The sequence below is a fragment of the Pseudophryne corroboree genome, chromosome 4, assembly GCF_028390025.1.
Source record: "Pseudophryne corroboree isolate aPseCor3 chromosome 4, aPseCor3.hap2, whole genome shotgun sequence".
Classification (NCBI taxonomy): Eukaryota; Metazoa; Chordata; class Amphibia; order Anura; family Myobatrachidae; genus Pseudophryne; species Pseudophryne corroboree.
In genome coordinates, this window is record NC_086447.1 from 96539030 (window position 1) to 96552492 (window position 13463).

At 47.0% G+C, this 13463-nt stretch overlaps 1 protein-coding gene across 5 annotated transcripts in view; it reads right to left on the reverse strand.

Annotated features, from left to right (window-relative positions):
* The window catches only part of KLHL29 (kelch like family member 29), a 1368521-nt gene that overhangs the window by 1081762 nt on the left and 273296 nt on the right, over positions 1–13463 (reverse strand). Inside the window, exon 1 of one of the 5 annotated variants that reach the window (XM_063915309.1) lies at positions 7197–7266. The exons of the other annotated variants lie outside the window; for them this stretch is intronic. The gene's annotated coding sequence lies outside the window, so the exon portion shown is untranslated. Of the gene's footprint in view, positions 1–7196; positions 7267–13463 lie in introns of those variants that run through there. 5 annotated transcript variants of the gene reach the window in all.

The following is a 13463-nucleotide window of genomic DNA, read 5'->3' on the forward strand; positions in this document are numbered from 1 at the left end:
CACATGTGGCGCTGGCTGCAGGCTCATCTTTGCAGACATATGCTCGATTCGGAGTCATTCACGCCTCAGCGGATGTGAAATGGGCGATTCTTGGCGGCAGTTGTGCGGCAACAAAGTCGTGCATACGCATTGTGAACACCAACGTCAGCTTGGTGTAAGTGCCAATGAGAACGGTAGCGGAAGCACCAGTGAATGGAGCAGTGCAGTTGCAAAGATGCGCAGTTGCATTAGCGTTCCATTCGCGGTGGCTGTCCGGAGTTGCGTTACCATTACATGTGATCTAGAATCAACTGCCAATGAGCAGCTGTCTGTTAAGAAGATATTTAGGGATTTATTCATGAAGCAGAGAAAACAGTGGAGAAACAGATCAGTGGAGAAGTTACCCATGGCAACCAATCAGCATCTCCCTTACATTTTATAGAATGTACTTGATAAAGGCTTCCTTCAAAGCTGATTGGTAGCCCTGGGCAACTTCTCTACCGGTTCTTTTCTTCACTCTGTTCACTGCTTCATGTTACGTTATTTTATGGGAACCTACTGTATATCCTAATAGATAACAATCTCTACCTTATGATTTCATTTGGCGTTTATACATTGTATATTCTCTTGTCATACCGGTGGAATGTTTGTACACCTGGAATGTGGTATCAGCGCGTCCTGCATTTTCCAGCATCACAAACAAGTGCGCTATTTTCCCACACAACTTCTCGCAGAGCGTAATAAGATTGTCTAAATGGTAGAAGGCACAAAACATTTCTTCATCACTGTTTGTCTTCAGGGCAGAAAATAATAAAATGACATCGCCTTGTAGAAACATTTAAATCTTTCATTGTAAGTTTGTACGTTTTTATTTCGTGCCGCTTTCCTAATGATCCGCCATCCAGCCATCTTGCTCGCAGGCTTTCCAAATCACATCAACAAACAACATTCAAGTAAAGTGTAAGAATAAAATGAAAGAACTAAATGAGCACTTGAGGTTCCTTTTCAGGTGTACAGTACACGAAGTACACATCTATGAGAGGACCGCGATGTACTCAGCCGGAGATGCAGGCGGCGGCCCTCATTCGTCTTTGTTGCACTAATGAAAAAACATTGATTTTAAAATAATGAACTACAGCATTACGTGACACTATCTTTATTGCCTGTTCTCTCCGTCCTCGCAACCAGGGCCGGATTAACAATGGGGCGGGTGGAGCTGCAGCTCCAGGCCCACCCATCACAATAGGCCAATAGGGTCTGCTGTGCTGCTGCAGCCAGGAATTTTGTTTCCTTGCTACAGCAGCTTGCAAGTGACGGCATGAAGCTCCGCACTCTCCTGTGCGCAGTTACATGTTGTAAGCAGCCACACTTGGGCAGGGAAAGTAAGAAATCGGAAGGGGGCGGGGCTACACGGGGTCCAGGGGGCGGGGCTACACAAGACACTCAGGCTTCCTGCCTGCTGCTCAAATGGCTGCTGCGAGAGCCGAGGGAGAGTAGAAACTGCTGCACATCCAGCTACAGCCCAGCCAGTGCGAGTACACTCTGCTGTAGTGTGTAAGGTAAGAGTGAGTTGGGGGGGAATGGTATGTGTGTGTGTGACTTGTGTATGTATTTGTGAGCTTCAGTGTGTGTGACTTCCATGTGAATTTCTATATATATGTGTGTGTCCTGCCTGTGAGCTTCTGCATGGGTTAGGATTTATTATAGTGCAAGGGTGAGAGAGTGTGTGAGAGTAATAGAGCGCCAGCGGAGGGGTGTGAAAAAGCACAAAGGGGAGGGAGTGTGTGACTGTGGTAAAGCGCAGGAAGGAGTGTGTAAAAGCATGGGGGGAGGGAGTGTGATATAGCGCACGGGGGGAGGGAGTGTGATATAGCGCACGGGGGAAGGGAGTGCATAACTGATAAAACGCAGGAGGGAGTGTGATAAAGCACGGGGCAAGGGAGTGTGATAGAGCACGGGGGGAGGGAGTGTGATAGAGCACGGGGGGAGGGAGTGTGATAGAGCACGGGGCGAGGGAGTGTGATAGAGCACGGGGGGAGGGAGTGTGATAGAGCACGGGGGGAGGGAGTGTGATAGAGCACGGGGGGAGGGAGTGTGATAGAGCACGGGGGGAGGGAGTGTGTAAAGCACGGGGGAGGGAGTGTGATAGAGCACGGGGGCCGGGGGGAGGGAGTGTGATAGAGCACGGGGGGAGGGAGTGTGATAAAGCGCAGGGTGCATAGGAAGGGAGTGTGTGAGTGTGACAAAGCAGGGGGAGGGAGTGTGTGACTGATAGAGCACGGGGGGAGGGAGTGTGTGATATAGCGCAGGGGGAGGGAGTGTGAGTGTGATAAATTGCGGGGGCCGGAGTGTGTGAGTGTAATAGAGTGCGGGGGGGGGGGGGGGGGGAGAAAGTGCGAATGTGGTACAGCGCGGGGGGATGGAGTGTGGTAAAGTGCAGGCCGCGGGGGAAGGAAGTGTGTCTGTGTGATACAACGCAGGCCGCAGGGGGAGGGAGTGTGTCTGTGATACAACGCAGGCCACGGGGGGAGGGATTGTGTCTGTGTGATAAAAACAAAAGCCTGCCCCCGTGTATAAAACCAAAATCTAATATACAGATAGTCCTCTCATTTTGCTTTACGCATTTTAACACCATTAATACGGGATCCTGTCGGGATCCCGCCAGTCAAAATACCGATGCCAGAATCCCGACAGTACTCGGAAAGTCAGCGCCGGGATCCCGACATTGATCAGTATCCCAATGCCAGAATCCCGAACGATGATTACACAGACCACCAGAGAAAGAAACTTCACTCCCCCTGTCACTGCCCCCCCCCCCCCCCCCGCCGCCGAGTCGCCCGTCGGCCGTATCCGCCGTCGGGCAGCTCGGCAGCGGATCGCATAGTGTGTAGGGCCCATTAGGGTTAGGATGCGGTGGGTGGGGGGATTAGGTTTACGCTACGGGAAAGGTGGGTTCGGGATCAGGGTTAGCTTAGTTAATTAGTTCATGTTGGTATTTTCACAGCTGGCATCCCAACGTCGGGATCCTAATACCAACCCCATTAAAACATATATAATAACCAAAAATTTGGGCCTAATTCTGAGTCAAAGTCGGGCACATCCGCGTGTGCCTCTTTTGCCGCTGTAGCGTTTGCGACTTTATGCTAATATTGGTATAAGCACGTCCTTGGTGTACAGCCGTACATATGCAAGCAGTGACATGTCCACTTTCAGCTTCTTTAGACATTGCAAACCCTCTTGGCGCATCTTGAAACAGAAACTTCAAAACCTGCACCTGCCCCATGCTAGGTGCAGATCTCTGACAGACTACGACCTCCAATGTTAGCGATTAATGATCTGATTCCGCTACAACTGCAGTGACACTCCGATAACATGTCCATAAGATGGTGCGTCTCCGTGTGTCTTATGCCAGTGATTCTCAAACTGTGCGCCGTGGCACCCTGGGGTGACGTGAGCCTCTTGCAGGGGTGCGTTGGATTGGTGGTCCAGAACCAATTCAGATTAATATATGGACAATGTAATAGGCAATCTATCTATGGGGTATATTCAATTCAAACTGGATCAATTCCGACATGAATTTGTCGGAATGGATCTGACAGAACCTATTCAATGCGGCCGGCCAAATCCGATCAGATTTGACTGTTCCTGTCATCTCAATCTGATTTAAAAGAAAGTCTGATTGAGATGAGGTGCTGAGGGAGAGCAGTGGGGAGACGGGGGTGAGCAGCGGAGAGACATCGGGGAGACGGGGGAGAGCAGCGGAGAGACATCGGGGAGACGGGGGTGAGCAGCGGAGAGACATCGGGGAGACGGGGGAGAGCAGCGGAGAGACATCGGGGAGACGGGGGTGAGCAGCGGAGAGACATCGGGGAGACGGGGGAGAGCAGCGGAGAGACATCGGGGAGACGGGGGTGAGCAGCGGAGAGACATCGGGGAGACGGGGGAGAGCAGCGGCTACAGCAGTTTAGCCGGAGGAAGGGGCACAGCCGCCAGACCGCAGCGTCCCGGCTCCAGCAAGCAAGACCTCGCTTGCTGAAGCTGGGTGGACGCTGCCGTGAGCGGCGGCAGTGCCCCATCCTCCTGCATATGCTGTGCTGTAGCCGCTGCTCTCCCCCGTCTCCTCCTCCTCAGCTCCCTCAATGTCCCTTATCTCAATCCGACTTTTTTTAAAGTCGGATTGAGATGGTCGGAAAGGGAGCCAAAACCTGCCGGATTTGGCCCTGTTTCCGACAGAAACACACGGATCGGCAGCTATAGTTTTGGGGTACATTGAATAGGTCGGAACCCCTTTCGACCTAAAAAAGTCGAAAACTGCTGTCTTTCCGACAGACAGCAGCTTTCGACTTCAATTGAATGTGTGTGTGTGTGTGTGTGTGTGTGTGTGTGTGTGTGTGTGTGTGTGTGTGTGTGAATGTATGTATGTATGTATGTATGTACACATAATACTATATGCTGGCTCACCTCAGTCTTCCCCCTGTTCTGCCCTGTCAAGGTGACACCCTCCCTCCAACCCCACACCCTCTATCCACAATTCCTGATATATCTTCTTAGTATAACTACTTATTAGAAAGGTAAAAGTCTTTGTTTTTTGAGGGGTTTTTTACATATAAAAAGATTTCACATTCATGACATCCCTGAGCAACATGTAGCCTCTTTCGTAGAGAGGATTCATATTTATGTCATCACTAAGCACCATTTTCCATATTACAGTCACATTAACAAGAGATGTTTTCCTTAGTTCATTTGTAGATCCTCACATTACACTATTGATATCATTGAAGAAGTGAGGGAGATTGAGGTTTTTCAAGTTAGGCGCTAGTCACACCCCCTGTGCAGACCACACCCTCACATCAACCACACCTCCAACATTACTAGCCACACCCCCATAGTGTTTTCACATACCCTGCCGTGACATAAAATAGGCCCTTCATAAATTTCAGCTCCAGGCCCATATGGACCTTAATCTGGCACTGCTCGCAACTGTATCTTCCCCAGCAAAAATCCGCCGAGTGCAACGTGTTTGTCAAGCAGGTGTATCGTGCGGTCTCTCAATTTAATATGGATCAAAGCTCTGCTTAGGGGGACATTTACTAAGCAGTGATAAGAGCAGAGAAGTGAGCCAGTGGAGAAGTTGCCCATGGCAACCAATCAGCACTGAAGTAACATCTATAATTTACATACTATAAAATGATACAGAGCTGCTGATTGGTTGATGGGGAAACTTCTCCACTGGCTCACTTCTCCGCTCTTATCACTCCTTAGTAAATGTCCCCCTTAGACCCTGATACCGGGTTCCAATGTATAGGTCGACAGTCGAAAGGGTCAAAAGGTTGACAGGTAAAAGCAAGGTAGATAGTGCTTAAGGTCGACAGGTACAAAAAGTCGACATGAAAATGGCCGACACACAAATGTTCAACACAAGTTGGGGGGTTTTCTTTGGGGGGGGAGGGGGGTTAATGTTTTACCAACTTTTGATTTAGTTACTATTCACACGGACTACGAATGGGAATAGTAACCAATGGCGAGCGCAGTGGTAGCGAAGGGAGTTACCTTGCCCGAAGCTGGCCCATAGCATACTTCCCCGGCCCGCAGCGGCTGCGTGTGATGTCACGCAGCCGCCGCGGCCCGCCCCCCCAACGATCCGGCCACGCCTGCGTTGGCCGGACCGCTCCCCCTACACGGCGGCTTCAGGCAAGGTCAGGACTCCTTCGCAGCTCCGCAGGTGCGCACGCCCAAAAAGGGGGCTTGGCCTCAGGAAAAGGGGAGCGTGGATTTGCGGGAATGCCGCGATTGCGAGCCACGCCTCCCGTTACCGTCACTCTGTGAGCTGCTGTCTAACGGTGAATAGACGCAGTGCGCATGCACACAGCGTCTATTCACCAAGTGAGAGAGGGTCTCCCAACTGCAGGACACTGCGGCCTACGGGTGGGACAGTCCTAGAAAAACGTGATTATCCCGTGAAAAACGGGACAGTAGGTAGTGGCCAACTGATCAAGTCAAGACCCTTTTCCCTGAGCGATCGGCACTGGAATATCCGGATGTTGGGATAATGTCACAGGCAGTGTCATCGACTAAACATGGATACGCTATTAAAAATAAACTTTCCAAGCTCATTTCCAAAAGCAGAAACTTGTGGAGAAACAGGGAGGAAGACTAATGGGGCAGAGAATTTCTATCTATAGCTTAAGTCCATCTGATGAAGTGGCTTCTCTCTTGCTGTGCTGTTGACTTGGGGTTAAGAAGTGTTTTAAGGCTTCCATCCAGAGTAATAATTGGGATATCTTGGGATTAGACATGGTTTTGGCAGCCTTGAGACGCTCGGACAGTATGTTGGCAGGGCGCAGCAGCCGGGTTTAGAATAACAGAGCTGCAGACGTTGTGAAGTAGATAAATTAGATTAGTCATTTAGAGTTGAATGCTCTTATACACAGCATCAAGAAGACGTTCTGTGGATTTTTTTCCGGCAAATGATCTTTTTTTTTTTTATAAAGTGGTATTGCTAGTGTGTTCTGTTACATAATACAATACACAAGAATTAAACTACAAAATACAAGGAATTTATTTCCAGGGTATTATTTGTTTTGTATTTGCATGCAGGGTAAATACTGCCTGATTTTGCATGTAACCCCCACACGCTGGACACTATTTTTACGCTGTGAGTTAGATTTGCGTATGGACACGCCTCTCACACATGTCTATCTGCATGTTACATCTGCCCCGCCTGCCGTGCAACATGGTATTACCAGGGTACACAGTTACTTGCTTGTTTCAACCAGCCTCAAATTGTCAAAGGCACAAATGGTTACTGGTGAAGACTCGGAAGCACTGCACATGCGTCCTGATGGTCATTGGCTGCAGACGCTGTTTGGAGATGTAGGCTGGGGTGCAGAAAGCAACGCATGCCCGCCAGTCTTTGCAAGCATAACGGCATTTATTAACGCCATAGGCATGTAGACAATTGCAAAGGATACTCTACCGGGAAGAGATGTCCTTTGCGATAGTAGGACTTCAGGGTTTAGGACCTGGGTGTCCTTCTGCACATGTATCGAGTGATGTAAGCACTGTGCGGGGTGCAGGGAGGGATCTGATTGGATCCCTCTCAGGGATAAACAGGAAAAGTAACCCACAGGCTTCTATGGGGTAATGCCATCTGACGATGACGTTACCCTCTGCAACCGCATTCTGGAGCACGGTACATATGAGAAAAGTGGTCAAACCTTTGGCTGCAGTGTTAGCGTTGCTGCATTCCGCCCGCAGTGATATCCATGCAGTCCTGTTTTCGCTGAATGGTGCACCTCTGTGTGACCCATGACGGATTAGAGCTGCAGCCGGTGGTCATCTCAATAGACATTAGCATCAATTCTCAGTAGGAGCTGCACTACAGATTTGCGTCCACCTTTGATCACCCCCTACATATAGTACAGTAGAGAAGAGCTTTATCAGGAACAGAAGAGGTGGCGATAGCAACAGAGGGGTGAGCCCTGACGCCCATGTTTGGGGCATTAGTAAAACAGGTTAATATGGAGCTGCTGAATTATTACTGCAAATAATACTAGATATTATTGTCATTCACATTGGCCACTTACCTGCATGGCCAAATTGGTCTCTGGTCCTATCATGGAGTGTACGTACTATGTATAACCAATGCCACCTGATGTGTCCAATTTCACACCTGGCCCGGGCCCTGGGTCTATATAGAACCGATCAATACAGATTGTGATTACTGCTCGCATTGCACCACAGGCTGGATCAATATGGGATTGCTACATAATTATCAGTAAAGTGCAATTACCGTCAGGGGACAATCAATTGTCCTGACATCGCTTTTTCCTGCATGCGTAAAGCAGACCCACATTGGTCGCAGAACACATCAGAACCCTCCACCGGTGCAAACAGGGCAATTATCAATATGGGTGACCTATTGCATGGCCTGTATCAATTGGAAATCAGTTCCCAATAGAGTCCTGATACTGCCTACCATATTGATGTCCATCCCTACCACTGTGGGGGTTCCAAATCAATTGCAGATGTCATTAAAATACAAATAGTTCTCTTTTTGTTAAATAACTGATGTATGGCCCTTTTGATGAGTCAGAGTTTGCACAGTCCAGTGGTTCCCAAAGTTTCTTGGAACAAGGCGCCCTAGAGTTTCAGCCTTTTTATTTTTTTACGGCAGCCTTAGGCCAATAAGTTTCTTATTAATAAAATCAGAAAAAAATATAAATTTACGTCAATTCTGCTTAAGGTATGTTATCCCTAGATTCAGTTATGTGGTGTCCACCAATTGTCCACATATTGTAAGATTGGCAGCCACCAGCTCTGGTTATGCTTATCACCATTACCATAAATAATCCTGGACCACCAACCTGAGGCACCCCTGTACAGTAAGTGCCTCGAGGCAACCCACTGTGCCACAGCACTGGCATAGTCTATATCTAATAGGTCATCTACCACTGACCAGGAGTGGGCATTTTTTGAACTTTTTCATACTTTACGATCCACGTGGACTACGATTGGGAATAGTAACCTTGCCCAAGGCATGGCGAGCGAAGGGAGCCGTGCGAGGGGACACTGTGCACTAATTGGGGTTCCCAGTCACTTTACAAAGAAAACGACACCAAAAAAAGTAAAAAAAACCCATGTTAACCCATTTCCATGTCGACCTATTCCAGGTGTCGACCTAGTCACTGTCGACCAATAGTGGTTGACCTAATGACTGTCGACCCTATGACTCACACCTGTAGGACGGATAGTCCTCATTCTTACTTGTGATTATATCCTCATCTTGTCCATTAATAATTGCTTATCCTGAGGATTACTGTAATATACAGACAAGGTGCATATGACACACACAGGGGCAAACCATGAAATGAGACGTGTGTACTGTGATGCAATTCCAAACTTAGGGGTTCATTTACCAAGCCTTGGAAAGAGATAAAGAGGACCGAGATAAAGTACCAGCCAATCAGCTCCTAACTGCCATGTCACAGGCTGTGTTTGAATAATGACAGTTAGGAAGATGATTGGCTGGTACTTTATCTCCATCCACTTTACCTCTTTCCAGGGCTTAGTAAATAGACCCCATGGTGCTTTGCCATAAGACAAACCACTCTTCCTCTTACCCACAGTCTATTACGGTCTTCTCCTGGCATCGGATTACGAGTGGAGTTACGCGCTGGACACTGCAGGATTTAGGCTCGCTGGGGTTTCAACACAATTTCTTGATAATCCAGACGAATCCTCCGGCATCAATGCGACCGTGTTACAATGTGTTATGTAACGTACGCGCCTGAGTAAACTGACTGTGAACAACCCAACTATTCATTCTACCACTGATCTAACATCTCTACTCTGGGGAATTAACATTTGTAATTTCTATTGTTTCACCACTATAGTTTCAAGTTCACCGTGTGAACACTGCGCTACACTGACTGACACATTACACAATCTCATAGCTGAAGACAGTACCGGTTCATTTAACAACTACAGGTCTGTGACAGAGGACAGAAGGCCTGATTCAGAGGTGACGCAAATGTTGGAGCTGCTACGTCTTTGTAGGCAAATACGCAAAAGGCGAAGGAAGTGCCTCTGATCCGCTGCCTGCCACAGACCACAGCATCGGACCAACATCATTCGGTTTCCCAGGATGTCCGGTAAAACTACATTGCCGGAGCCAGTGACACTGCATCTGAGGACGCAGCCAATGGCTACGGCACACGGTTTCTGGTACGCTCCCCATAGGCACCTCTAAACACCTGCAGACTGTCAATCAGACTACAGCTAACAAGGCGAGACATGCGCCCTGTGGCTGCAACGCAGGCGCGGTCCAAAAATACTGTTAAACTGCGTCCGTAGCCGAATCAGCTCCAGGGTCCAAATTCTATTGTTTCCTATAAACTAAATTCCTAGCGTAAATATCCCATATCCCCAACTATGGCAAATGCTGGTGTCAAAAAGGGGCGAGGTCTACCAAACTGGGTGTGTGGCCTCTTAAAAGTAGGGGGCGAATGGGCCGATTCGTGCAATTACAACAGACTTTCAATGTACAGTATCTGGAAGAATCTGTGGTGCTGTAATTTATACCCGGGGACTGCAATATCCCTATGCCTGTCTGGTGCGATCGCCTGTGAAGGGATATGATATGTACAAAGGTGTAATTCCCACTGAGTCTGACACTTCTCTGGTGATGAGTAGGCACTGGACAATTGTATACCAGTATACAGTGGAGAAGCTACATAGTAGTTTATGTGTGGACGCACGAGTCACAACCCACAAATTTGCTTTTCAGATGTCATTTTTTCACAAATGCACAAAAACCTGGTTGAAAAATCACTAGAGCCATCCTACATAAGAGCCTGGATTATCATATTTTCCTTTATAAAGGCAATATTGGACACAAGCTAGTGGCAGTAACATTGGGGCAGATGTATTAAGCCTGGAGAATTATTATTATTTATTATCAGTTATTTATATAGCGCACACATATTCCGCAGCGCTTTACAGAGAATATTTGGCCATTTACATCAGTCCCTGCCCCAGTGAAGCTTGCAATCTATATTTCCTATCACATGTACACACAGACACATTCACGCTAGGGTTAATTTTGTTGGAAGCCAATTAACCTACCAGTATATTTTGGATTGTGGGAGGAAACCGGAGTACCCGGAGGAAACCCACGCAAGTACGGGGAGAATATACAAACTCCACACAGTTAGGGCCATGGTGGGAATGGAACCCATGACCTCAGTGCTGTGAGGCAGTAATGCTAACCATAACACCATCCGTACTGCCCCAAGTGATAAAGAAGAGATAAGTGCAAGGTGATAATGCACCAGCCAAACAGCTCTTAACTGTCAATTTACATATTGGAGCTGATTGGCTGGTGTGTTATCACCTTGCACTTATCACTTCTCCAGGCTTAATACATCTTGCCCATGATTCCCCATTTTGTTTGTTTTTCAAAGGATTCCTTCCAAGAACACAACTCATCTTGACTCCTTAACTGCTAATTCCAAATTGAAAGTTGAAATTCAAATACATGATACAACACATACAATAAAACTTCAACTATATAAAGACAAATGCTTGCTAATTTCAAAATCTGCAACACAACCCAGCCAAGCAAGCAGAGAACATTTTATCTACCACTGGAAAACATTTATGGGAGGGGTTTTTTTTAGAGGGGGGAGGGGGGAGAAAGGCAGCAGGCCCACTTAGAATTAGAGATGTGCAGTTCGGTTTTCCAGATATCAAAATCCACCTGAATTTCGTGGTTCCAAAGCAAACCAAAACCGGATCTGGATCTCACCAGGAGATCCAATCTGAACGGAGTCTTGGCTCAAATCTACTTCCAGTTCTGAATTCAGACTTTAAATCTGAACTTCATTCAAGTTTTATTGATGATTAACGATTTTTAGTTGATTTTTAGCTTTACCAAAAGCCGAATTTGGACCGCAACACTTGAGGGTGGTTTTGCCAAAACCAAAACATGATGATAAATTAGACCCAAAACCAAAACACGGGGGTCTGCTCACATCTCTAGTTAGAATCCATAAGGTTTGTGACTGAGGCTTGTGATTGGTCCTCTTGCTCACACCATCCCCCACAGAGTCACACAGTCATCCTTCGGGAATACAATGGAGCAGCTTCTGGGATTTTGTGCTTCCTAAGGAGCTAATTAACTCCAGATGATTATAATTCAGCTGTAAGAACCAATGTCATAACCACACTCCTGTCCCCTGGGCAGGATCTCAGCTGGCGCCATGCTCACATCTACAACTGATAGCTGGCCGACTCATGTGGAGATACAAGTACCAGCATGTCTTGCCAGCCATAGGGTCTCGCAGAGCCAGAATCAGCAGGGGGTCACAGCTGGGCCCTGACGTAGTTTCGACGGCTACTGGTACACCGCGGTTAACCATGTGTATTACAATATAAATATGTCCATTATTCCAAGAGTAACACATACAATGTAGTAACCACAGAAGGCATATACTAATATCTGAAGATAACCTTGCTAATATGTTATAACTTATAATAGATTTCTACTATAACCTAAAGCTTCAGTTACAGTTATTACATTGTCCTACTATGTTAGAATGTTAACGAGTCTCGTGGAACCTGTATGTGAATGGAAATCCCACAGCAGAGTCTCCAGACCAGACCTCATGTGGACACGTTATTAGCTCAGGTGTGTCAATCAGGATGACTAATGACGTTCCACGTCTCTGAGCTCTGCCCATAGAGACAGCTACACTACGGTTCCTCATACAGGAGTTGGATTAATTACAAGTATTAGACCAGAGCGATCCCGTAACTATGAACCCAAATTACAGAATTTGACAAGTTACTAAAATGACTAAATCAGGATGCGGCGGATTTAACATCAGAAATGCTTTCAGTTCCCCAATTTAAGGACACAAGTCACTTAAGAGATGGAGCAAGGGACATCATAATAATTAGGCAATTATAAATTTAAACCCAACCCCCCCACACCTGAAAATAAAAAGTAACAAGCAGGATAATTACCTAATAAAGCTTTACATGTATCCTCACACACCATGGGGTAAATTTACTGTTTCTAAAACAGAGAATTGGTGATGTTGCCCATACTAACCAATCACAAGCTGTCTATCATTTTCTAAAAGGCAATCGAGAAATGTTAGACAGCATCTGATAGGTTGCTATGAGCAACATCACCAATTCTCTGTTTTTGAAGATTTAGTAATTTTACCCGCTAGCTTCTATACGCCATACAGCGTGAGACGCCCAGCGTGACTGAGATGCTACGTGGGGAGCTGCATATTGTATTTTGCTTTTACATTTGCGTCTTATTTGCATTGCAGATGCAGTGAAACACCACTTACACTGCACTAGATACGCCAGGATGCGACTTCAACCACATCGGACTTAGTTTTAAACATGTACAAAGTCGCAGACGAAGCACAGCGGCACTTAGCGTGAGGAAAAGCAGCGACTGCTGCATGGTAGCACTTCTTACACAGATTCAGACTCCGTCGCATTTGGATAAACAAGTCTCACACATCAAAATGATCAGTGCAAACATACAATGTAGTTTACTCATTTCCAGTTGTTTTATTTATGCAAATAAGGTGCATATTTTAAGTGAGAGAATCGCTTGTTGTAACCAAGCCGCTGGGACATTGTGCACCAAGAGGGACTATTTGTCACGACTTGAGCATAAGTGCATCTGTATTGTAGAATTCTCTTTTAATCCAAGTCATACAAGACAATCCTTCGAAGCGGCTGCTCCTTACCTGTTTGCCAGGCAGTAGAGGGTGGAGACTGACTAATCTCTTTCCGTTTCCTTGCCCTCCCGATGACTGACAGGTGATGTTACTGGGAGGCCGGGCTTAAGTCCAGCGGCAGCATGAGGTGGGGTTTAAGTAAGGGGGTGGGGCTTAAGTCCAGCACTGGTATAGAACAGGCTAGCTTCTAGGGACTGCATCGGCTGTAGCCCCTAG